This window comes from Camarhynchus parvulus, chromosome 9 (genome assembly GCF_901933205.1).
Source record: "Camarhynchus parvulus chromosome 9, STF_HiC, whole genome shotgun sequence".
NCBI lineage: Eukaryota > Metazoa > Chordata > Aves > Passeriformes > Thraupidae > Camarhynchus > Camarhynchus parvulus.
Genome location: NC_044579.1, coordinates 6,037,654 through 6,062,909, shown reverse-complemented (window position 1 = coordinate 6,062,909; position 25,256 = coordinate 6,037,654). Strand labels below are relative to the sequence as shown.

General features: G+C 39.3%; 1 protein-coding gene across 5 annotated transcripts in view; it reads left to right on the top strand.

The window, feature by feature from the left end:
* The window catches only part of TBL1XR1 (transducin beta like 1 X-linked receptor 1), a 108,346-nt gene that overhangs the window by 53,243 nt on the left and 29,847 nt on the right, over nucleotides 1–25,256 (top strand). For 4 of the 5 annotated variants that reach the window (XM_030954556.1, XM_030954555.1, XM_030954552.1 and 1 more), the window contains exon 3: nucleotides 16,607–16,674. The exons of the other annotated variant lie outside the window; for it this stretch is intronic. The gene's annotated coding sequence lies outside the window, so the exon portion shown is untranslated. The remainder of the gene's footprint in view (nucleotides 1–16,606; nucleotides 16,675–25,256) is intronic. 5 annotated transcript variants of the gene reach the window in all.

Sequence of the window (25,256 nt, the reverse complement as noted above, 5' to 3'; positions counted from 1 at the left end):
CTTTCACTTAATTTCTTTGGGCTGTAGATGGACCATATTTTATTGCAGTCTACATGTGTTTTAAAAATGTTTTATCCTGTGTTCAGGTGTTTAACAACTGTTTCAAAAAAAAAGCTAAGTCCAGTGGCATAAGTTAAATTTAAGTCCATCATAACAATGTGAAAAGGAGAGGATTTGAATAAAGGAATAAACTGGGCACATGGTGTGACTTGGGAATGGGTCTGTGCAGGGCAAGGAGCTGGACTCGATGACCCCTGTGAGTCTCTTCCAGCTCAGCTGATTCTGTGAAACTGGCGAAGGAGCTTTTATAAAATCAGCCATTTCACTCTCTTGTAACTTGTCTTCTCTTCTAGCTTAGTTGACACTTTTTATGAGGAGAGCCATGCACTTCTGGCATACAGTAAGCCAAATTACATATACATGATGGGCTACGAAGAAGTGATTTTGAGTGTGTGCTTACTGATGAGAATCCAGAATAAAGTCACTGGTGGTTAAAATGAACAGAGGGCAGATCAACCATCAGAGCAGAGTCTTTTTCCATGAATAAAAGAAACAATTTTAAAACTATCAGGTGCATAACACACAAATTAAGGGGAAAATAGATGGTCAAAGGTTAAAGAGGGAATGAAAACACAAGTTTTATGGTCACAAGATCAAATGAGGCATTAGTTAATTTTCCTTTTTTTGGTGCAGTTCAGCAGAAGTTCAAGTAATTCAACCGAGTGATTGAACTGGAACAGGAAAGAGTGCCAGAAAAACTGGTTGCTAATAACATAAACAGAAAAAATAATCAAACAAAGTTACAACTTGATGTCAGCATTTCACATTAAAATGAATTTGAAAAGGCTGGAATTCCTTCCTAGTTCATGGAACCTTATTTACATAGAAAATGAATTTGTAACAAATATTCTTTTAACAGCTGATAAATTATTCTACTAATAAGCCATCAGAATAGGTTTAACCAAGAAGTGGCTGAGGCTCAGATAATATTTTCTGAAGAATGACCATCTGGGAAATTGGAAGTAACCTGAGTAGTAAGTAAGGGTATCTGAACTGTGAGGAGGTGACTTAATTACGTAAATAGCAAATGGAAACCACATTAGGGATGCTGGGGTTTTGCTCTAAATAGAAGATAAAATACAACTTAATATTTCCTACCGTCAATACCCCAAGGTGATGTGCTGCTCTTTAGGCAGGATCATTGCTGCCTTTTCTTGTACACATTTCATACTACTTATGATAAGCAAGTAATTGCTATGTGTTTGAATTTGTGACTGGAAATGCAGCTTAGATTGTTGCATACCTTTCCACTGGCCTAATTCCTGGCTTCTTTTATATTTAACTTTTTCTACAAACAAAATCCTTTTTTGCTGAACTGTTCAATTTTGGTTATTATTAAGATTTTTCCTATGCTGCTGCAGTTTGAGGTTCCTGTTTTAAAGTCCTCCCCAGTTGTTGAGCAGACTCTTGCAGGTCCCAGTTCTTGACTCAGACTGGGAGCTGTGGTGAATAGGCTGTTGTGGAGCAAAGTTGCTTCCACTGCCCCATCCAGTTTTGTTTTAACATCCCTTTTGCTGGACCTGACAGGAATTTCTCAGCAGACCGGCCTCCTCATTGCCCACAGGAACAACTGTTGCCATTTTGTTTTGTTTTTTTTTTTTTTGTTTGGTGGCTTGTGATTTTTTTATTCACGTGTCTCCATGGTGGTCCATGTATTTCAGTTGAATTTCCTTTTCATCATAATGCAAACTACACAAACTACTGATTTTTTATTTTTTCTTTCAAAATGCCCATGTCAAAGCAGTTGCTGGGTTTACTCTGTCGAGGTTAACTTGCACTTGGACTGTCTCTGTTAAAGCTTCCCATTTTCATCAGACTGCTTTTCATTCTGTCCACAGCAGGATGTGGATTGTGGCATATTTGGAAGAGGAAGGAGTGTTACATGTGATCCTCCGAAATATCTTAGTCCTGATGTCTGAGTGTCTGGAGTTCATGGGGTTTGGGATATAGGGCAGAAACTGTAGCCTGAGAGAAAACAGTGTAGTGATCAGAAACATTATAGTTCAGCAAATTCAGAAGCACATAAGCAAGTCCTGGACTCATTTTTTGTCTGATTTGGAAGACAATTTAATCTGTTACGTAAATCTTTAAATTTATGCTTTGAAAAAGGAGTGTTATGTGCGCAAATTCTAAATCATTCTGAAAAGAACTCGTGGCATCTATACATAGCAAACCTCTGGGGAAAAAATAGTCATTTTTTAGGATTCCTGAGGTTCTGTTGTTACCCCAAGATAGATGTGGGATGTTTTGCAAGTGCAGGAATGGAGAAACATCAGGAAAGACAAATCTTGAGCAGAGTGTTACTAGAAGTGCCAAGTTACAGCTGTGATGGGTGACATCAACTTAAAAAGATGTCAGCTATGCAGGACTCATAAGTTAGGAACCTCTGTGCTTGCTTTTGAAGAAAAAAGCATTGCAGCTTAAGTGAAGTCAATTGTTCCACATATTTTTGTGACTTGTCACTCATCTGGTGAAAAATCTACAGTGGTTTGTAGGTTTGGAGTGCTCTGAGTAGGGAAAGGAGCTGGGGCATCCCAGGAGGAGATCTGGGTCACAGAGTAACACACTTCCTTCCTTATTCTCTTGCCCTGGCAGCATGGCATTTTTGTATTTGCAGGGCTGTATCCACAGGAATCTTCCACGGGAAAATTAATTTATGCCAGAGAAATTATTTATTTAAAATAAATCTAGCTTTGCCTCATGCATCTCTCTGGCTACACCCATGAAAATTGCCAAGAGGTCAACTGAAAAACTGCCTGGAGATCAGCTGAAAAAGGGCCTTTTTGGGAAGTGGGTGAATTCACAGCCCTCCTTTGGACAGGTTATGGGAGCTGAGTAGCACTTAGGACAATTGGGAAGATGGTGATGTGGCTCAGTTCCACAGGCAGCTCACTGCACACTGTGTCAGGGTTGAGAAATGCGAGTGCAGCCTTGCCATGTGCGTGGTTTTAGGGGGTTTGAAGAGCAGTTTTGTGGCTACCTCAGCTTTAAATTCAGTGTGATACACAGAGCCTCTGCCAGCACATGTTGAAATCCTGTAAGAGTGCTATAATTAGGAAGCTTAGTTGAAGAATTGGGTGAAGGAAACACTTGCATTCCTTAAGTATAGAGGATTTGTCAAAAAGCAAAATGTTCCCTAACTTGCTATGAATTCCTAGGAGGATTTCATGATTTCAGGATTTCTTGGGTTAAGTGAAAAGGAATATACTGAAAAGGGGGAGGGGGACAATTGTTTCTGTTGTAATGTGTGAATGCCATAAAATCCTCCAAAATGCATCATTTTCAAGTAGGGGTTTTGCTTCTTTTTCTTTCTCTCATTTTATCTTAGTACAGGAGGATTGTAAGATCTGTAAAGCGTGGTCTTCACTGTAGGAAATGCATCTATTTATCACTTTGAGTCAAATCTAAGCGAGCTGTATGGATTGTTTCAGTAACACCTAGGAAAAATATAATTTGTTTTGAGAACCTTAAACCTACTAAATATTTGCTGAGTGAAGAAAGAATCCTAGCCAGGCAAAAGTGCCTGTGTAAGGTTTTGCCTCACACTAGGATAATGGCTGCAAATTTCTAGAGCTTCAGAATGCTGTTTAATAAGGCATTCCCTAACTCAGCCCAACAGCCAGAGCCAAGAACAGAAAAAAGTGCCTTTTCCTGTGATGCTGTTACCTTCCCTCTCTCAGCCTGTTCTGCAAATCACTTCCCTGCTGGCTCAGCTCTGGTGCAGCTCGGTGCCTGTGTTTCTGCTGGGCTCCCTGGGGCTGAGCAAGGACCTGCCTGGAGGAGGCTGGTTAGGAATATGGTTAGAAAATAAGAGAATCCCATTCCCTCACTGCTACCTCTATATTGTTGGTTTTTTCCAGACATAATTAGACTTGTTACATAGCTCTTTATCGAGCTCTTTTTCTAAAATAAACCAAGGGCTAACATATAATCCTCATTCGATGCTAAAAATATTTCATTCCACTGGCCAGAGAAGTTACTGAATTTAGATAAAGATGATGATATTCAACATAGTATTTATCTTAAGACAGTAGTAACTGGCACTTCCAGGAATTTCTAGAAAAGCTGTGTTACCTCTCAGCACTTCCATTATCATCAAAAACTCTTCATTATATTTTGTCTCCCACAGAAGAGGAATCTTTTTTTTTTTTAATGGGTGTGCTAGGAGGACAGACCTGGAGGACCTTGGTCCATAAGAGAGAGTAGCAGATGGTCTGATATATGTTAAAACAAAACAACAAAAGTCCTGGACAGGAGACTTTTTTGTTGACCTTTGGTGTTGTTTATTGACCTTGTCTGGTGAGATTATGATCTCTCTTCAGCACAGGAACGAAGTCCTACCTGTTTATGCAACCTTAGCACAATGGGGGCCCCATCTTAAAAAGAGATCTTTCGGATGATGCAGTAATTCAAATAAATGGTGACAGTAATAATGTTCATTATGTCTGGTTTGAGTTGTTGTGAATGTTCCTTGAGCAGAGAGAGATGTACCTGAAGTAGAACAGCAATATTTTAAGTGAAATAGTAAAGTCCTTTGCATCATGTGTTGCTTTTTAATTGCCTGTGTGTTTTGTACATGTTTTTGTACCACTCCATTTTATCCATGTATAAAACCACATCAGAGATTTTTACAAGGGTTCTATCAGTGCATTTTGTGATTTATACTCAAGTAGTAAAGATGATGACTGCCAGAGGTTTTTTGGTTTTATATAATCCTGGATTTGCAGCCTTGTAATTCACTAGCTGTCTGTTTCAGAGTGCAGAACAGTGATAAAAACTTTGCACATAGACTTGTTTGACTTTTCCTTCTCTACAAGTCTTGGATTCACAGCTGAGGGGGTGGCCACCCCTCCTCTGCACGGTACCTGCTCCTTTTCCTCCCAGGCACTGATTTCTGGTTCTCTTTTTTTTTTATTTATTTTGTTTTTTTCTCATATTTCAGAATTCCAAATGGAATTGAGGGATAGGGTAAATAGAGATGAATTTGGTTACATATGGCTGTGCTGTGAAAAATGCAGGTCGTTTGTGTCTAGAAAATGGGTCAGGTTTTAATTGCATTGTCAAGGGTAGTTAATGCTTAAACAGTTTGCTTCTTAATATAAAGGGGAACAACAACAGATCTGCTATTAACTTTTCAAAGCATTTCTAAAATTATGGTATATGTGTATAAACCTAAAGTACGACAGGCCTAGAAAGCCCTGCAAACCTTTAACTGCTTGGAAGTGCTCTCAGTTTTCTTCATGACAAAATGAGCTATATTTGTTTTTCAGCACTGTATCTTGTGGCATATCTACAGTGAGCCTCTTCTCATCCCAGGGTTTCTATGCTGAACAGATAGACCAGTTTGCATGACCTGAGGCAGAAAATAACATTTTCAGAATATTCTGAGTAGCTTTTCTAGCAGATTAAGGAGCTGAAGTTCAAGTCCATGATCATTTGACAGTGCTGGCTCATCCTTGTGCCTCTGCCTTCCATACCGTGTACCCCACGTGTTTTCCAGAGGTTGTGTTCAGGAATAACCCTGGCTGCTTTTCGTGCTGTGGTGCACAGGGTCATTGGATTTTGCTCTTTTCTCAGCTGCAGTTCAGGTGCAGAGCACGATGGCAAAGGATTTATTGTTCCTGTGGTTATATAATGGGATAGTCAGTGACAATAATTTCCATTAATTAGGTTAAATTCAGCGGAAAGGCAGCTTCTGTGGCATCTTGGAGTGAGAATCCTCTTACCAGGAGATGCACCTTAGGCTGGCTGAGGAGTTTGTGGTTTGTCTGGTGGAAATTCATTCCCTCAGCAGTGTCACGGAACCTGTGGGCTATATAATAGCAGTCTGAAAATGTACTGTTTACAAAAGGGTGTTCATCTGTCAGCAAAAGGGGTAAAGTGTCCATTGTTTGCTTGATATTTTCTTTTTCCTCCTGTGATTTGAAGAAAATTTGTGTGGACTTTTTGAGTGATTTGTATGAGGCAGGACTTACTAGAAAACCACTTGTCTTTATCTCCATAACATACCCAAACCTCTAAATTCTATCCCTATTTCTATTAAAGATTAAATTGAATCATCATAAAAAATGATGTCACATGTCCTTCCCTCTGTAAAGCCAGTTTTGCCTTTGGTAAATGTAACCAAAAAAAAACCCCAAAAAACAAAACAAACAAACAAAAAGAAAATAATGTTTTCCTACTGCTGAAAGTGTTTACAAGTTTTAATACAAGTGTTGCAAGTAGAATGATTTGGAATAGGAGAAAAATCAGAAGATATGAACTAGGTCTTGACTTGGTGCTGGTTTTATATAAAGCAGGGGTGGTATGGGGGTGGTTCTGGTGTTACAGCTGCAGAGGCAAAACTGGTTATTGATTGCTGGACTTCAGTTTTTATTCATAACTGTAAGACATGTGGATTCCTACAGCTGTTGCTGGAGTGAAATTTGCTGATAATAGAGACTTAGCTGGTCAGGCCCACTCTAATCCTGAACATTTTTAAATGATCTCCTTAAGATTTAAATATTTTTAGTATATATAAAGAAAAAACCTGTCAGGGGATGGATGAAACCACATTCATGTCTTCTTTTTTACCTTCTTTTTGAGTGCCTTGCAGCTTTTTTGCTTACAAGTGTGGCAGTTACTAGAGAACATAAAGTGTACAATGGATATAAAAATAGCCCACATGATGAAAGTGGCTTTGGATCCCAGCTAGCTTTGTATTTATTTCTTGTAGATTTTGTTTCTTTTTTTTTATTTTTTTTCTTCTAGGTTTTTAATAGTTAGAGTGAATTTTAGGATAAAAAAAAATGGAAATGGAAAACCACAGACAATCCCTGTTCCCAGACAGCAAATGATGATCTTAATAACTTATCTTAATAACTCAGGATTCTCTTCACTCCCCTTGGAGTTAAAGGTGAATTGGATATGTGTAATATTAGTTACAGCTCCAATTGATTTCTTTATACAAGTACTTTGGTATGCATAAATAGAGGAGAAATTAAACAGCTGGCAGAGGCCTCTTGGTTTTGTGTAAATCTTAAAGCTAGGAGGATGAATTTTTAATTTTTTTTTCTTCAAGATTCAAAGAGTTAGCTGTAGGAGGAAGTTCTGTAAATGGCATTATTAGGAGTGTGCTCCTGCAAGCTGATGTTATTTTATACCAAGAGAAAAGCTGAGCAGCAGTGATTTCTGTGTTTCTCTTCAAGTCTGTCTGAGAATTCCAAATTATTCTGCTGTACAACTGTAAAAATGGATTATTATCCACTGAGACATGAATACAGGTCCCCTCTTGTTGATGGGATAGTGTTCCTTAGTCTTAAGTTTGTTTCAAGAGCTGTTTCTATGTAATTGTCTGCATTTCTGCTTTCTCTCTGTGGCAGGCATACCTGAAACAATGAGTCCTGCTTCTCTCTCAGCAGAAGGCTTGAGGCAATTCAGTGTGTTTTTGCAGGGTTTCTCCTGCCAGCTTTCCATCTTCACTGAGCATCCTCTGCAGGATGCTCCTTTTTCTGCTCTTCTGCAGATAGTGTCGGGCATCTGGAGAGATAAAGGGAGGAGAACTGTTTTCAGGTCAAATCACAAAACCTAAACTAGAAGAAAACTCAGTGAAATAGGTGATATTCTTTAAAAATGTAACTCTCCTCTTCCAAAGTCCCCAGTTCAGTCCAGTTTTGCAGAGAAATTTGGGATTTTTCTACTTTGTTGGTGACTCTTCCATTTAAATCCAGTCTAAAGATGGAGTGGTATGTTGTATTGCACCTCACAGTGCACTGCTGGTGGTTCCAGCAATCAAAGCTGGTCTTTCTCTGGGAAATAACAAAATCAGATCCAGGAATTTCTTATGACCATCTCCTGGACACCTAGCATCACTGTGTCCAGTGTCCCACCTAGCTTCACTCCAGTGTATTATTTAACTCTACTTCTTTTTATTTTCTTTTGCGTACACATCTCGATGGAAAAATGTTTGCACCAGCTTATGTGATGTAATAAAGGCTATTAAAATCCAACATGGCTTTTGTACATATAGTTGCCTGTAATGAAAGTGAGGTATTAATTTGGGAAGGCACACAAAAGGGGTATTGTAATTGAGCAGTGGCTGACATGTCGCTCAAAACTCAAAGTAGGTTGTACTATAAATATAGTCTCTTGTTTTGCAATTGACATTTTGCTAGTGGGTGGCTAATTTGAAAGGAAATAGACCAGTGATCTAATATTAATAACTAATTAATAGTTATGTGGATATTTTAAGTCTATTTTTCTGCTTATTTATAGGCATCTATTATTCATCTATGCTGTGTATCCTTTGCATGTATGTTTAATTCTGAAACTTTTGCTTCGGTAACATTCAGGCTTTGCAATCAAAAGCTTGACAGCAAAGTTGGTGTGTTCTTGAAACCCACTTTTTGAGGATGGCAATTTCAAAGTAAGAACACTTTCACCACTGAGGGAAGTCTCCCTCTTGAAGCAAGGCCTAAGAGGAAAGCCAGTGATGCATTGTCTACATCCCACCTGCATTTGTGAGTCCTAATCAGCATCACTCCTGTATGTATCCTCTGTTTAAAGCAGAATACAGAGCAGTTTTTAGGCTTCCACTGAAAGTGTGTAGCTCATAGACTAAATGAAGAGGAAAAAAATAAGAAGGAGCATCTCACAGGCAGCTTGATCCTTTGGGATCAGAATAAAACATGCATTCAAGTGCTCATTGCTTCTCACAGCATGTGTGTTACTATACCAAAGAGAGGTGATGTTTTTGTTTGCTCTGATGGGACAAACTTCAACATAGGGTTTTGTCTCTTCTACCTATTCCCCCTGTCTCCTGCCTTCTCTCTCACACTCACATTCATCTGTAAATTAATAAGCATATGTGATACTTGTCCTTTTAATGAATTCTTAATTGAATTGATAATAAGACAGGAAGACTATGTGAGAGATTCATTGTACTTCGTATATGCCTGATATTTTTAGATCTGTTTTTTGTCACATAGCCAAACATTTTTAAATGTATTCCATCAAACTCCATAGAGCAGTGCTGTGATATCTGGGCCTTGACTGTTGGCTGTGGAATTTGTGTGTCTTGTCTTTGCATCTCATCCCTCTTGTGTGAATAACTTTGCTGTGAGTGCTCAACTCACAGGGCACAAACATTGTTTCCCTCTATCTCTAGAGTTTGCATTACTCATTTTAGCTACTGTCCTAGGAGGTTTAAGCTCTGTCCTGTTGTTGGATTAAAACCCTGCTGCAGTTACCTGTGGGACTCACCTGTTGGTGGAAGCACCCATGCTCCCTTCCACCACAGCCTCATCTGCTGCATTCAGGTCTTCTCAGCATTTGTTGCAGGTGTGAGGAAAAGCCCATATTAGCAGCAGATGTGTACAACAAGCAGATACACAGCATTCTGCCCTGCAGAGGGTGGGTGGGCCTTGCAGCTGTTTGCTTGTTGCAGGGCATGGCATTGATGATAGAGGAAACATTGTGTGGGGCTTTTAGCTTCTGTGCCTTTCCAAAGGTGGTGAGCTTTTCTGTATTTGATCTCCCCAAAGCTGTGTCTGTGTTCCAGCATAGTTCACAGTGTCATTGCTGTGAATCGAACAGCTGTGGATAGACAGATCCCTTGGAGCAAACATCCTCCTTCCATTTTCTTACAGATACCCAGAGATTGCAATCTCAAAGTGCTTTTTGTTTGCTTGGGGTTTTGTTTTGTTGGTTTGTTTTTCTTGGTTGGTTTTTTGTGGGGGTGAAGGTGGTTTCTTTTTCCTGTCTCTTGTGTACTTTGCTGTGCAGAGGGCAGCTCTGGGCAGAGAACCAATCCTGAAAATCCTGAGTCACAGATGCAGAGATCTCAGCTGAGGAGGTTGGTGGTCCAGGCATCACTTGGGATCCAGGCCATTTCAAGAAGTGCTTGAGGTTGTTGTCCGTTGATAAAATCCATTGATAAAATGCAGCTGGCAGTGTTTGTCGAGCTCCAAGGACAGAGCTGACACCAGTAATGCACTCGTGGGGCTGAGGGTTGTGTGTGACGCCAAATGAGGCACACGGAGTTTCAACTCTGCAGGACACATCAGGTTTGAGTTCCCTGATTTCTCTGATTCCAGAGTCAGTTTGAAGCATGTTGGAAGTGACTGTCAGGGGGTTGTTTTGAAGTTTTTGTCCCTGTATATTTTTCTGACTCTTTTTTCTGTGACAGTTCATGTTTTTATTTTCAGTTCCCTATGACTCAGGGAATCTTTTCTCTATGTGTATGCTTATTGCAGGCAGTATTTAATATAGTCCTGTTAATTCTCATGTAATAATGAGAACCCATCAAAAGGTGCAGTCTTAATCTGACAAGATTTATGGATGCTTTGTTGTTCTCTAACAATAAAAAAAACCCTCTTAATACTTAAAAAAATTGCAGAAATTCTCTTGTATTTCATGTGTTGACATGGTGTTATGTTGTAGGTTGGATTTGATGATCTCAGAGGTCTTTTTCAGCCTAAATTATTCTGTGGCAACTTCAGTGTTTTCTCTGTAAAAATCATATCTGCACCCAGGCAATCCTGCTTACTCTTGTAATATTTACTTGCTAACCTTTTGTATTAAAAATAGTAAACCATGTTTGTCAAATAACATAGCAGGTCACAACACTTCAGGCATCTTAAAAATTACCTGTCAGTCCTGGTAGTGCACTGGAAGTGTCAGACACTGAGAATGTGAAGCAGTGGTTCCTGTGCAAGGTTCTTGTGTCTTGAGCTGCTTCTGATCTACCAATAAATTCAAGGAACCTCACATCTGGTCGTGAGCAGGAGCAATAGACAATTAATGTGTTCAAGTAAATGAGTGAAGTTCATGAGTGACTCTCACACACACAAATTTTAAAGTATGGACTTTTTAATGGCTGAGATCTTCATTTAGTTTGGATGTATAGACTTGGAATACAGTCTTCCATCTGAATGGATTTTTTTACTGTTTTTGCTTTAATTTCTCTTATGCTCCATAAGTATTTCGCCAGTGCTGCTTTGGTGTTTATAGGTTTTGAGGTGGTGTTTTCCTACACGAACACACAATTTTCTGAGTAGCACCACAAATAATTGTCCTTTCGCAAACATTTTTTTCTCCCCCTCTCATATTATTAAAGGCCCATTGAGTCTGAAAATTAAGCAATGTAGCTTCCCACAAACATGCATATTTTTCAGCGTAATTGGAAGATGTTTTGGATTACTGTCTTCAGGCCTGTGGAGCCAAGAACCCAATTATAGGCATGGTTAGAAGGCGATCGTGTGCGTTAGTCAGATTATAACAAGATTCCAATAATGTAAAATTGCTGCACGACAAATTAGTTTGTATAGTTTTGACAGTTGTTGCCTTTAATAAACTAAATTATAAAGCAATACACAGCCGCAGCGCTTGCGAAATTGAAGAAAAATTGACTCTTACTTCCCTGTCAAAGTCTTTTCCACAGAGCAGGACCGTGGGCATGCGTAGGTCTGGTTTGAGTTGTTCAGTGGGCGTTGTGAGTCCATCTGTCCCAAGATGATTTTCTCTGTGAGGAGATGAGAGACAGGTTACAAGAGCTACATTTAAGACTTTGTTAGGCACCTTCTTTGTACTGTCAGTGATGACAGATGCAGTCACAATCCTTTGGGCTGACACTTTTAAAGCTAAGATTTGGGAGGTTAATTGTAATTTATGTATAAATGGTGACTAGATTAATGCTGCCTGCTTATTTTCACTACAAGCCTGAGCTCAAGTCTTCTGGCAGAGTGCAGGAGCCATCAATGTAGTAACTTCATGTACCAATTGAATTGGATCTCTGAAATCCAAGAACCTGTTGTTCCCTGGAGTAAGGTGTTACTAGAACGCTAGAAAACAAAGCAAAATCTTCTATATTCTAGAAATCAGGCTGTTCAATCAGTTGGTTTTTTACACTTTTCTGTCCTGAGCTATGTTCTAGCTGCAGGTTTGAGAACCACTGTGGCTGCCAAGTGACATTTGTATCTATGCTGGCAAGTCTCTGTTTTAGTGATATGGACTTTAATTAGATATGACAGAGTTATGATACAACCTGCTTTTGGTCCAGTTTAGGACCAAGTCCCATTATTTTTTCATGCATTTCCAAGCAAATTAAAGCCCAGTTTGAAGTATGTGCTCCATCCCAGCTACTTGATATCTGTTCAAAAGGAAGGGAGACTCCAGCAGCACACACTCACTGCCCTGCAGTTTGGAGCTTTCCTATTCACAGTCCAGGAGCAGCAAGGGCAGACCTTATTTCTGAGTGTCCTTGGCTGCTGTCACTTGCAGGGTTTCAGCTCCTGCACTTTTCTCCTGGGAGAACATGATGGCACTGACTTAATGGGGGTAAATGGGAAGATGAAGGCTGCTCGTTTTCTGTGCGTGGTGAGGGTGAATCTCTGGTCATGAATTCAGAGGCAGGCACGAAGTACAGAGCAGCCTTCTGCTCTCACGGTGCTGACAGTGATATTGGTTGATGGCATTAAATAAAGCTGCTGGAGATTGTGTAGAGTGGCAAGGGAGAAAAGGGGAAAAAAAAAAGAAAAATGTATTTATTTACCAAATTCGAAAACGATAAAATGGAGGATTTTCAGGAATGAGGATGATGACCGACTTTACAGTGCTTTTGAGTGGCTAACATTTTGAAGGGTGGTTTTTTTTTTGAAAAAGAGCTGCAAGCTCCAGACATCATTTTTAATGAGTATGCAAAATACTGGCTGTAGTATTTGCAACACCAGTCATGAAACAGTACTATTGGAGGCAGTCTTTAAAAATTAAATACTTCTGCCTTCCAGTTTTGAAAAAAATATTCCTGTGTTTGATTTTTTCCAGTAAGCATATCCTTATAAAACTTAAATGCTTTAAGCCAAATAGCGTGCATTATGGTCAGGCAAAAGAATTGGAATATCTGTCAAATAGAAAGAATGAGAATTTCAGCATCTTGTTTCCAAAATAGTTGTACACACTTCTTGCTTCCTTCATGTGCCCTTGGCAGTCAAGTCAGCTGTAAGACTTTTTGAACACCATGATGTGCTCTGAAAATATCCTCTGCACTTCGTAAATCGTTAAGAGGATGAATTATGGAAATGACAGTGGATAAGGAAGAGCAGCAAAGATGCACATTCACTTGGGACATTGCCTTGAGGCTGGTGTCATTTGTTGGTTGGATGGTCTTTGAAATAGAGGCATTAGAGGGAATAAGTTGTAGCAAGCAGATGAAATATCTCATTTATAGTCATACTCATTGCACAGAAAGAAAACAACATCAAATATTATTAACAGGTGGTCTAGTGGGAAGGCAGCAGTAAACAATATTTCCTAAAAGTGGGTAATTCCTCTCTCCCTGATGGGCCACATTCAGTTTATAAAATGCACATCAGTATTTTTTATGACCACATAGTTTACTTTTTTGTCTTGTTTTCCCTAACTACATACGGTTTAAAATCAAAACAAGTAAAACCCTAGTCAGTCATTAAAAAAAAATAAAAGTTACTTGTTTGTTTGTTGAAAAAACCTTTTGATTATTTTTAATTTTTTTTTAATTTAAAAATTAAGTCGCAGTCTAACAGCAGTATGGATTTTGTTTAAAATAAATACAAGAGAAGAAAAATCAAAAAATGTTGTGGAAAAACCCCCACCAATAGAGTGGGTAAATGGGCTCTGTGCTGATCCAGGAGCAGTCTCTAGTGGCAGGTTAATCCAGCATGGCTTTCTTGGGTGCCCATCCTCCACCTTCACTGATATTAATCAGCTTCTTCAAGAAAGTGACATTTTCACAGAATCTTATTAAATTTGCCATCTCTGTTGCTCTCCAGTGCCAAGGCAAGTGCAATGTGTTTACATGTGGCATCATCACATGTATTGGTGGTAGTGAGATGAAATTCCTGCTCTCTAATTAATTTTGCAGTGGGGAAGTTATGTCTATTTTTGCAGATGGTTTTTAAATGCACAGATATTTTAAGCTGCAGAGGGGAAGATTTCATGCTCACGATGCACAAATTCTTATGGAGTGTGAGCATTTTAGTAACAGACACAGTTGTTAAGTTTGCCTGTTAGCATCACGTAAAATGTTGGGTTCTCAAGCCCTGCACATTTTTGCAGTGTTTTCTGTTCTAGTCCTCTCCCCGAGGCTGGAAAATTCCTTTACTCCTTCCTCTCTCGTTCAACTTTTTCTTTTCATTAATGAGACTGTAGGTTTACACTTTGATTCTCTTCAGGCTTCTGAAATACAAGTAGATAGGCATCTTGTAAGAAAGAAAAATAAAATACTAAGTAACTTTGAAGCAATTCACAGCTGAAGAGTAGGTGTAGTAATGGAAATTATGCCCTGTGATTATAGGTGAGCACCCTGAGATGGGCTTCATTTCATCATACCTTGGTAGAAATATAATTAAATGTGAAGTTTTTATCCTACATCCTTCACTGTATATGAAGGGTTTTTTGCCACAAATTCTATTCATATCACGAATATTATATATATATAGAGAGAGAGAGTCTTTAAGTAATGTGTCTCTGCAGCACATGCTAAAATTTTTATTCTTATTTATGAATTTGAAGCACATAAAAAAATATAATTTATTGGATTCTCTTATGGTTGTGTTATGAGCTGCAAGTTCTTGCAGAAGTAGCTGACTATCAGGATCCATCTGAAAAATTTCTTTTATTGCTTAGTCATTCCTAAAAGCCCTGTTAAGTTAGGCCATGCATTTAATTGTTGCTGTTCCTTCAGCCCTCTCCCATGCCATGGCTGAGATAACAGAACAGGTTTCTGCTGTTGTAGGGAGGTTCATGCAATGGTGAAATTCTGTGTTCAGTGTGTGTTGTGTTTTCTGTGGGGAACTGTGGAGAGGAAAGGAATTCCTCTTAAAGCAGCTCCTGTTGAGGGTGTTGTGGTTCTCTGCTCTCCTGTGGGGCCTCCGGGTTCTTTCTCTTGTTTGGCATCATTTTGGGGGTAATTCCAGTTATTTCCTTCAGCAGAGTTTGTTCCAAATGAATGAAAAATCCTTAATGTAAACATAAAGTGTACAAGGTTCAAAGCATTAAAGTTGAAACTTACTGCTCTGTCTTGTTTGTTCAACCAGCAGGATCAACATCCCCTTTTAATGACCTTTTGCGCTTGGAGTTAAAATTTTATAAGCTTTTAAACTTTGCTTCTGATTGTTTTTTCCAAATCAAAATTTTAGCAATGCAGTTGGCATATACAGTTAGGTTTGTAGAAATGATCAAAGCAGTACATAATAGCCTAGCAGGGAATTAAAATCACATTAATGGAGGGTCAAGACCTTTTCACTTAGTTCTTGTGAACTACTGTCAGTGTTAAAGGAGGACCAGGACGCTTTTCCAGTCCAGGGTGGTGGTATCATGCTTTTGGAGATTATTGTGCATTTGGCTGTTGGAGGCTTTTCTGGAGGGAAAGAGGAGAAGTTTACTTGATTCTCTTGGGAACTGACACATGGAAAATGATTGCTGACCAAAATACCCTGTGGCTCCCCAATCAAAAGAGGAAAAAAAAATTCAAGTCTTATTGGGCTTAGCAACAGACTAAATAGCAGAGGGTTTCTTAGAGGTCACTGCTTTTAGCATGATGGAAAGTCTGAAATGCTAAGTCCTGTTTAAGGCATGTGTTGCCTTTCTTGGTTTTAATCCTAGTATTAAGGAGGTGCTGTGGAAGTTTTGGTGTTATTTGTAATGAATTTTGTGAGCCTTTGTAGCTGGAGTTTCCAGAGGGCAGAGTTAGCTGTTTCACTATTGAGCGCATCCTGGTCCAAACAGCAATTTTTTGACATGTGGATTCTTTTCTTGTGGTGCCCAGACAGTGTTGCTGTGCTTCTGCCTTCAAATCTTCTCCTTAATCCTTTAGTTTACATAAGATCACTTTCTAATGATTTAATCTGTAACGAATATTGGTGGTAGGAATCAGCATGTTACACAAATACAGGATCAGTAATTATTCTGATCACAGGTGTGTAATGTTTTAATTTTGAAGTCACCTGTAGAAATTAACTTAATTGAGGGTATCTTAATGATTGTTCATATAACTGGCTCTTTATAATTTGTTGGTGTGAAATTCAGCTCCTGAATGGTCAGTTTTGAAAACACTGGATGGTTTTATCATGGCCTTGTGTTTCCTGGTTTTTATCTTCCTATTGAATCATTTTATTTGTATTGGTTAACACTGCAATATCTATTGCATCAATACTTAGCCCTTTGTAAACTTTTTCTGGAGTCTCATAAAGTTCCCCTTTGTCAATGTGGACAGACAAAAAGAACAGAAATTCCTTTGAAGCTAATATGCTGTTCTGTGGTGGGGATTTGCTTTCAACTAAAAGAGTGAGAAGAAGATAGAGTTGAAACTGTGACTGTAATTTGTTTTTTAAATAAATTCCATGTAAATAATCAAGGTCTCTAATTTTTGTTTGTTTATTTTCTTAACTAAGCATATATTGTTATCAGTAGGAAACTGAATGTTGTTTGTATTCTTTCAGTAAAAAGACTGGTAGAAAAATAGCTTTTATCCTTTTTTCATCCTTTAAAATAAATATTGATAGAAACTATCATAATATGGTTTGTGTTACAGGTGGTGTAATACCAAGGGCTGTACTGCTGCCACATCACAATTTTGTGGGGTTTCAGAGAGTAGTTCTGGTAAGGACACTCAATGATTTATCTATTTATTTGTCATAAAAGTGGACTGTAGTTTGGTACAATTTAGTATTACATGCATTTACAGTATTTGTTAGGTATCAGTTTCTGCAGTTCACTGAATCCTTATATTAAGTGTTCTTTTATTCAATGGTCTTTAACAGCTCCTTTTGGAGCTGTTAGTGTCTCATGTGTAAATCCATATTAATTTTGTTGAGAGTTTTGATATAACACATCAATTCACAGTATGGAAATAATAATAAATAGACCTTTTGTCAAAACACATTGTAAAAACTGTATTGTCTCCTTGAAGTGTGGAGTTACTATTGCCTCAGTGTGTATCAGTTATTAAAAAAGGGTGTAAAATTACTGTATTTTGATTATAGTATGTTTTTTCAAGTGCTAAAGTCTTGTATTCTTAAAGGAAAATACAAGTGTGTTGTTCAGAAGGCAAATATCCAGACCGTGTGCTTTTATTAGTGTCTTCTTAAATGGGATGTACAGTCATGATTTTGCAGTTATTTTCTTTAAATGTATGTAACTGCAATTCCTGTATAACTTCTTTTGGTTTTGGAAACTTTCCTTAGATATATTTTCTTATCTCTTCTCCGTGGCTGGAGTTACAAGGGAGATGAGATTACGTCTACTTATTCTTACTTAGAAAGGGAAAATTCCTTATGCACCAGGCCATCAGCAGCCATGCTCAAGTATTGTGCAAGAGCACAATTGAGCATTTGTTCTTTCAGCAGGAGATAACTGAGACCACATTTGTATCTGTAGAATTTTTAATATATACCATAATTTAACAAATGTCTTGTGGGTGTAGCAGATGTCTTCTCTCTCCCCTGCACCCCCTTCCTTTTTTTTTTTTTTTTTTATTTGCAATCCCTTAAAATTTTTGGCAAACTGTCCATGTGTGCTGTCCTAGGTCATTAGAGGGCACTCAAAGACAGAGGGAATTTATTTTAACAAACCCTACCTTGCAAGTAGACCCCCACAAGGTAGAGAAGGACATTGCTGATGTTCTTTGTGGCCTTGCAGGGTAGTGTGGTACTGGCTCTGCTCCAACACATCACTTAAGCAGTAGAAGGCAGCTGGGCTGGAATATGTTTAAATATTCTTCTGGATTGGTCTGTGTCCATGTGCACTTTCTAAAAACAAGGTGGGGTCCACAAGAACTTCTCAATTGGGTTTTCTGGTCAAGCTAAGAAACAAACAAGGCGTTTGAGATATTGAGGAGAGAGAGGGGTGTCCTTGCTTGAGAAGTCTCTGGCCTGATAAATTAAAGCAGCAAAAGGGGTTGGAAGTTGTGAGTGAATAAAAACTGAAGCCATTTTCCCTTCTGCCATGGCACCAGGTTGGTTTATTTAAAATAATTGGGCATGGCACTACTCACACTGTGTGATTTCCAGTCCTGTAAATCCATAATGCCTCGAGCATGCACCACTCATGCATGTAGGCTTACTTTAGAATTTCTGAGTCTTGGAGTGGCAGAAAATGGGCTTTCAGATTTACAGGAGAGAAATGGCTTTGGGAAGGTTTGAGTAGCATCACTCAAGAATGTTAAATGGCAATTCTGCAAAGTAAAAACATCATAGCTTTATAAATATTGTAAGAAAAGAAAGATGATGGGAGCTCTTTGGAGTCTGAGAAATACTGAAAATTTTTCAAAATGTTGTGAGCAATTTGTGCAGTACTTATTAAAGTATAATGTCATCTGGAGAAGTCATGGACTTCTTCATCTCTATCATCTCTTTATTTTCAAATAATGCTCCCATTACTGGAAATGGGTGAGCAGAATCTTACGTGCATAGAATCTGTTTGAGGCAAGGTAGAGGTAACCAAAGATGATGAGTTTCTTTTTGTCAAAAGCCATCCTATTTAATTTGTTTGACACTGAACTAGCAGAAGCAGTTCCTGTGATTGGTTAATTCTGCAGAAAGCAGAGCAGAGGTCACTTGTGGGACAAGCTGCGGCCCATTTCAGTGCAGCTGCCTGTGTAATAGTGGCCTGCAGTTACAAGGCAGGGTGTATTTCCATCTCTGCTAATGTTTTAGCTTGACTCAGCAAAACTGGTTTTTCTACACAAAGCTGTGGTTGTGTTTCCAATTGCATCAGTGGAGGAGCATTTTAATTCAAAATAGCACCTTCTGCTGGAGGGGGGTCCTTATCAGACAGATGAGGTATTGTCAGGTTTTGAATAGTTTGCTTCAAAGGGGATTAATTAAAAAATTAGTAAGAACAGATGTCTGATGTTGGCCTGAACAGTCAGAAAGAAGAGGAAATGTCCTGGGTTTGAACTTTTTATCTTAATTGGATCCCTTGTGACTCTCAGCCCATTTGATAAGAGTTTATTCAGTAGACTCTCCTGCTTCTCCTGTACAAAGCCAGCAGCTTTAAATTTTAAGGTTTTTATGTATGGGTTAGGCAGTCAGGAAAGTTTTTGCATACAGCTTGGGAGGATGATTCCTTCAGAAAACAAAAACTTTATATACCACAGGCTGCTTTAGTATAGCTTTTTTATATCCCATATGCTATACAGAAAAGCAAAATAGTGTTCTTTTACACTACTTTTAAATGTATTTTTGAATGTCATTATATATTCTTGTACAGGTGTGTTCCTGCTCCTTTTACCTTCTGTACAGTGCCAAATTAGCAAGAGGAACATTTGGTATGCTGCTTTAATCTCCTAAGATCAACAATGCAATTACTTCTAGAGATGCAGGTGACTTTGCAATGTGTAGGAGCTGTCTGGGGCTGTGTTATAGCAGGCACAATCATCCAATCTCTGGGAATTTTTCCTTTGCAGTAGTATAAATATGCCTTTAGACTTAAGCAATGATGAAGTATCAGAACTTGGCATTTATTCAAAGTTGTCCTTAGTGTGGGATAATTTGAGTTAGGCAAAATATTCCAATTTCTACAGGCAAGGAAAGAAGCTTGTTTTTATTTTTCAGGGCTTTCTGTGAAAGAAAAGGCTTGTCTTGATGATTCAGATATTGGAACAGTTCCCAGTAAAAAAAAAAAAAGTATATTGCAAGGTATGGAAAATCTGGTCAAGGAGGGTGATGGCACTGACAGTGTTGTGTGCCTCTTCCATGTATTTGTTATAGGCATATCCCTTCAGCATACATGCTAGTCTTAATATTCTCTCAAAAGACCCTTGATACAGCTTCATTTTGAGAGGAAAAAAAACCAGATGCTGAAGGGGGGGATCAGCTTAATGTCTAGGCAACTTTTGGAGGCACGAGTGAGTTTTTCATCAAATATATATATGCTTGAAGGGAAAAATCAATAGAACTTTTTATTGAACTTTGGGTATAGCTAATATAGATGGAGATGTCTCTGCCAAAATACAGAGCACTAGTACCTAGATAGTACAGGTTTTGCTCATGAAAAGCCCCACAGTCAGATTTGAGGTATGGTACAGAGTAGGACGTAGGGATGCAGAGATGGAATGTGTGTATTGAGGGTGATTCCTTTAGCAGAAACTGAAAATTGTATAAATTAAGGGAAGAGATGCTTGCAGGCTTGGAAAACAATCTGTCCCTTGTTGCAGAGTTCCTGGGGCTGAGGTGTGTTTGTCAGAGCTGCCTGTGTGCCCACAGTGGGACTGGACCGAGGGTCGCTGCACTGCCCCTCCCGTCCCTTGGTTGTCACCTCACTGCCTCCTGGGCCCTGAAGGGACCATGAGGACAGAATGGTGACCCAGGAATAATGCCCAGTCTGTCATTTTGTAAAAGTAAAGCACCACTCTGCCCCAATGACTGACCCCTGTGGCCCCTACCCCACGTCTGGCCACTTTTCCAGGCTGTCTCAGGAACACACTCCTCCCTCCCTCCCTCCTGCCTCAGCAGCTCTGAGATGTTGCTGTTGCTTTTTTCCTCTATTACTTCATGATAAATCACACCACTATTGCAGATTGACATACAGAGCAGTGAAAAAAGAAATGGGAATTTCTATATTGGTCTCACATTCCTGATATTTTCGGTTGCAGGTGGAAAATAGGATGAGTAGAGTGATGATGCTGTGTCACTGCCTAGGACACTGAATCAGGGCTGTCTGCAGCTGCAGTCACTCGTGTTCTCAGTGGCCATGCCCAGTGTCTGTAGCAGGGCTGAGATCATGGGTATTCCTTCCCTAATATTTGATTTAAGTTTAACAAATAAGAAGAGCTCTGTCTCTTTGAATACCAAAAATAATGTTTGTCAGACAGAGTTTGTTTCTTAATTTCTTTCATGGCTTTTGAGAGATGGGTCTTGGTAGGACGTAGCCACAAAAGGCAAGAACTTTGCATCCTCTTCTTCTTTAGAAATAATTCCAATATGGCATCTAAGTGATCTAGGTGCTTCTGGAAAATTTAGCTGCCTAACTTCAAAGTTCACCTGAAATTAAATCTTGAGGTACCAAAGTGAATACAGTTGGTTTCTGATCCACTTCACAGGCCCTTTTTCTGAAATAAATTTGTAAGTGTTAAATTTGTTTTAATTAGTACATATTTTTTTTAAATGAGGAACATCTGATTTAATATTTTTTTCCCTGCTAATTGGTTTTGAATTATTGAAAAAAAACCCTAGGTGAAGATGGTTTTGTACTGCCCTTGTGCACCTGATGTTGTTTACACTGGTAACTGATTTCTGTCATTTGTCCTCAGACACCACAGTTTGATTATTCCTGAACAAAAATGTGCTGTAGTTCTAAGATGGCTTCTTAAAGGCTCAGAGCTGTGGTTTGCACCTTTTCATACTGGTGTTGTGTTTGGTTTTATTTAAGAATAAGATGGTGTATGAGGAAAGGAGGCTTTTTTTGCAGATCAGCAACCAGTAGGGCAGGGATAGTGCAGGAGAATGGGAGTAGACATGGCTCTTGGAGATTCACGTGTGTTCTGGTTTTGCATTCATGTGACCAGTTGCAGAAACACGTTATCTAGGACTTTGGTTTGGCAAAAAGTGGGGGGAGTTTCCACTTTTTTCAAGATCCGGCTCTCATAATGGTTATTTACCTGCAGATTCCCACAGGCTCATTTTGGGCTGCTTTAGTGAACAGAGGTGGATGTGAAACTGCTTGGGCAAAGCAAAGAGTTGAGTTTTTAATCTGAGGGTAAACTTTCTTAAGCTTTCTTTAGAACTCCATTCATGCATAATGCTGCAGTCAGTTGTGAGTTACACATCTTTAAATCTCTCGAGGTGAACATATTGGGGCTAGAAGAACGTGTCATTTTACATTTAATTTATTCCAGCCTTTAGGATCTGTTTCATGGCTGTGGAAAAGTTTGAATACTAAATATGATGAAGGTTAGCCTATATTTTTGATACCAAATTCTGCTGGCCAACTGCATTAGATTTTTGGCATGTTTAATATCTGGGTAAATGGAGAAAAGCTTGTTTGAAGTGTAGTGCATTTCTGCTATTAATGTTCACAAGTACCAATCTACCTGTTTGTCATTAATCCACAACTCATGAGTAATACTGACCTTGTCCTAGGAAGTCAGAGGTATTCAAGGTTTTTTTCTTAAAAGAATCCACCACAAACCCCAGCATTGTTACTAAAACTAATTAATTGTTTTCCCTGTCCAAAGGGCACCCTATTCTTTTTCTTCATCCCAAATGTAAAAATAGATTAAGAAATCTGGCCTCCACTGCAGTAAGTAGCAGGTTCTGATGCAGTTGCTCTTGAGCTGATTCTGTGATTAATGGCCACTAAAGCTGGAAATTATCTTTCCTTGTTAACAGTTCATATTTTCTCAACTTGAAATTTCAATAAATTGTAACTGAAGGATCTTCTCTATGTCCTGTGGGGCAGTTAGGTTGGATTTTTTTTTCCTTTTTCACCCCATTATGGTATCCCTCACAGGGGTTTTGTGTTTCATCCTTAATTTTTCAGAAACCTGGAACTCAAAGCAGTTACTGTTCAACAAGACATCTGCCTCAGGAAAAGAATTGGCAGCTTTTATGCATCACAAAGGAATTTCAGAAAAATTATTTATTCCCAAATTAGATTCTGCCAGAGTACATAATTCCAAAACTTCTTTTCTCATGGGAAAGGCATAAAAGCCTAGGCTTAACTATGGGGAAATAAGCTGGGTTTATTTGCGTTTAGAATGGATCAAAGCCTCTTCAAGACCTGTTCTGTGCACTGAGCACCTCGTTACTGCCTCTCTCTATTTCATATGTTTATATCCTCAACACTGCTGAAGCTGTACTGTGCCTGATAATCCCTGATGTTTTCTAAAATAATGTAGGGATCAGGAAAGATGCTCACACACACAGAGCATCCTTCCACTCCAGGAAATGCTTCTACTCTATTTAAATGGTCAGTATTATTTATGGAGTAGTTCTGTCAACTTTTTACACTGAAAATAATACCTACACTTGCAAATAACTTTGTAGGTGCTTAAAAAGCTGAGATGGGCGTGTTCAGGGTCAGACCTGAGAGGCAGGGTAAATGAGAGAGTGGATCCTTTGCTGGGAAAGGTTGTGTTCACGAGTCTGTGCCCAGACTGATGCATGCTGGGCTTTCAGTTTTAATTTGGTTGTTCACCAGGGAAGAGGAACCAGTCCCCAAAGACCTGCAGAAATGTAATGTAGTTACCCAAGTAATGATATCAACCTTAATAAAACCCAAAAATACAATGTTTTGGAAAAAAAAGCCTATTCCAGCACCATCAGGCAGAAGTGGCCACCAATGAGTGTTTCCAAACTTGGATTCCAAACTGGAGCAGAATTCAGTGCTCTCAGAACTGCTGGGCAAGGGCTGCTTGGATCTCTGCAGGCTCAGCCTTGCAAGTCCCCAGTCACACCACAGAGCACAATTTGGAGTCTTATTATTTTGCTGCTGGTGGTGCAAAAATTCTAGATGTGGAGGCTGGCACTGACTTGAGCAGGGAGGTGCTCAGCTAACACGCTGTGCTGAGCTGTAGGCAGCAGCTTGGGGCAGAGAGGAGGTGCTCGTTGGCTCTGCAGACTTGCTCTGGTCCCAGTTTCTGCACCTGTTCAGGTACTGAGAGCTCAGAGCAGTGCTTGGTTACTCTGTGCAGGTGTCACTGAATCACCTCGAATTCTTGTTGTTATGGCAACATTAAAAAACTTCCTTATCAGGAGTGAGGGAACCCATGCTGGTAAATACACTGAAGTGCGTCAGACAATGGCCTTTCTCCTGCAGGCTGCTCAGGACATGACTCAGGGCACCAGGCTAAACAAACAAGGACAAATAAAATGAACAGGGTTTACTTGGACTAGAAAACACTGCTGTTGATTATGAACTGATTTTTTTTTTCAACCAACAGAATTTATTTGTGCAAAACGTTAACAACTTGTGTTGTAATGGAATAGTAATGAAAGAAGGACATAGAAAAAGGAGTGATTGAAGGAGGCACAGATGAATGCTCTGGAGAGATGGGCTTAGGGAGTGCAGAGTATGTGTGGGCAGTGCATGGTGAGGAGGTGAAAACCAGGGCAAATGTGTGGCCACAGGCTTGAGATCGGATGTCAGATGAAGAGATGAAAGCTGGAAGATGGATCACCAGCTGGGGACAGATAGCAAGGGCAGTGGGCAGAAGCTGCAAAAGGGTGACACTGTGTGAAAAGGGAAGAGGAGCCCATATGGAAAAACCCCAGTCAAGATAGGGCTGCTGTTGTAGGAGTGCAGAAATACCTTCCCACAGCTGCTTCTGGGAGCTACATCTGCTGTTTTATTACCAGCAGGTAGCAATGTAAATATTTTAATCATAACAAATAGGATCCATGCCAGGCTATACAATCACTAATCACCATTCCACAGTAAGATTTACAGAACACACAAAACTCCCCCAAAAAACCACAGACAGCTGAGAACTGACTAATTACAAAAGTCTGCCCAGACTGCAGCAGTTTTCCATGGAGAAATAAGTGGCATTAGTTGGAGAATGAGTCTTGTTTTGTAAGCCAGCAGCAGCCTAGTGAAAAACTGTGTCGCTGTTAGTGGACCAGTATCCATCAGCTCAAGCAATTGATGTAGATGTAATCACTGTCTCTAATAGAAATAAAGTCATGATAATGGAACATTGTCACAGGATCAATGTCTCCTGTTTTGAAAATAAACCCCCTCAGCTTTGCTTTTGCATTTATGTACCAGCAGGCGACCACATCATTCAATTCAATTGACACAGTCCCTTAGAGCCCTGAATGATCTATTGTGGGAACATCAGGAAGAACATATTGGAAAAAATTGAATGTTCCTGATCAGACTTACAGGACATGTTATTTAGTGGGTTTCCTAGCAGTGAAAATGAGAATAAATCAAGTGAGAGCAGAAACTTAGCACGGTATGGAGATTTTTAACCCCGTTCAGCTGTTAATTTCTACAGGTTCTTGATCAAAAAGATTGAACCACAGGAGTTGTGTTTATTTTCCGTGGTGGTGTTCACAAATAGAAAATCACTTTTGGACCTTGCCCCTCCCCTCCTTAGTCTCCGCAGAAACCCTTCATGGGGCTCATTTTGACTGACTCAAGGGTTCTTCTCAATCTGTTATTTTCTCAGAATTTTTTACACAGTTTGATCCAAGCGAGGTTTAATGGGCGTGCTCCCACATTCATCCATAATTAAT